Consider the following 1,816-nt stretch of genomic DNA (forward strand, 5'->3'; position numbering starts at 1 on the left):
AGGACTTGTATCGCTGAAGTTTCTCGGAAAGAATTTTTTACGGGAAATTATCAAACAAACAGATATGTAACAAAATATTTGAAATTAGGACATGAATTTTAAAAACGAAATCGAGTCTGTGCTATTGATAACTGCTCATCTAATCAAAAATGTGTCATTAACATGAAGATCACCACTATTATTATGATGTGCCATAAGAAGTTATAGCTGTATATGTAAAAAAAGCACTGAAACATTTTGTTTTACGTTCTTGTGAGGGCCTTTTTTTAAAGTAGATATTTACAAAATGTTGGTACTGTTGCTATGGAATTTCCTTCCTATAACGAAGAGCCGAGTAAGGAGTTCGAAGAGTTTGACTGATGGACATCTTTCTTCGTTAAAGAAGGACGTGGTCTGAAAACTAAGTAAAAAACAACAAGTGAAGTTCATGAAAATAACACTGTTGCAGAAGTAACCTTTTCCCACACATGTAGTTATATATGTTTTATAACACTAACGACTAAATATTGCTTGTAAAAGTACTTTGCTATGTGTTCAATGTTTACATATGTATGGTTGTTTTATGAATAAAGTGGCATATTTATAACGAGGTCTAATTCAGATTGCCAATATATATATATTTATACACCTACAAGTATTTTTTCTTTAAAAAGTTCCAGAGGATGCTGAGATTATTTTGATCTATTTCATATACTTAATCTTAATCTTTTATCTTATATGACATCATTTATAATATTTTTAGCCAATTGTGTAGCTTTGTGCTTAATTACAAACAAACAGACAATATATAATTTTTTTTATGCTTCCTTTGCTCATAAGTGTTACTTGTTTAACAAAGCGAGTTATCGCAGTAATTGTTTATTACTTAATATATATTATACAAATGTTGTATTATTATCACTATTTTAAAACTAGTAACTGCACTTAATTTTTAAACATTTTTGGGTCAACAAAACGGGAAGAGTTATAAGATTAAAAATTATTATCAAGAAATATTTTCTAAGAATTAAAAATTGAATTATTATTTTTAATCTGTATACCTTTTTAAGGACTAAATATAAATTCCAGAATACACTGTTTTCTGAAAATTATGCTGAATTCTAAAATGTTTCTGTCCATTGTGTTTGACAGTTATAGACTGTTTGGGGAAATATCTAAAAGATTTATCTCAAGATAAATGAAAGGTAGAGTCGGCATAAAATGCTAAATCAGTTACGCTAGAAAACAAAAATATCTGTAATTTTTTAATTTGAGTTTAGTATAGAGTATCATCCAATTTCGCAACGAATGAAAATATACACGCACTAATAAAGTTCGGTAAATATATACATATTCATTAAAAAAGAGAGGTTAATTATTCATTTTATAAAATTTTGGAGGTGCATTTATAAAATCAATAGTATTTAAAGGTAGAATTTTGCACTAAAATTGTCATATGGTTATTATATGACAAGTTACTGCGAACAAATGAGAAATGTTCCCGAATAATGATTTTAGACTATACACAGCGTGGTCGCAAGTAAATAGACACCACCTTTTCAGAAAAAATGAAAATTTTCATTCATATTCACATGAATTGATATATTTATAATGTAATTAATATCTAGTAGATCTTCCTTTCGCTTCGTGGAGTTCGTTGATCCTTTGGGGCATCGTGAGAGTCATCTCGTCAATTTTAGATTGTGGGATTTTCGCCCACTCTTGCTTCAAAACTTGGAGTAGATCGCTCTTCGAAGTTGGTTTTTTTTTGTTGTTACTTGACTTGCCGGTCAAGTATGGCCCAGAGGTTTTCGATGGAGTTCGTGTTAGGAGATTG

This window comes from Limulus polyphemus, unplaced genomic scaffold (assembly GCF_000517525.1).
Source record: "Limulus polyphemus unplaced genomic scaffold, Limulus_polyphemus-2.1.2 Scaffold821, whole genome shotgun sequence".
Classification (NCBI taxonomy): Eukaryota; Metazoa; Arthropoda; class Merostomata; order Xiphosura; family Limulidae; genus Limulus; species Limulus polyphemus.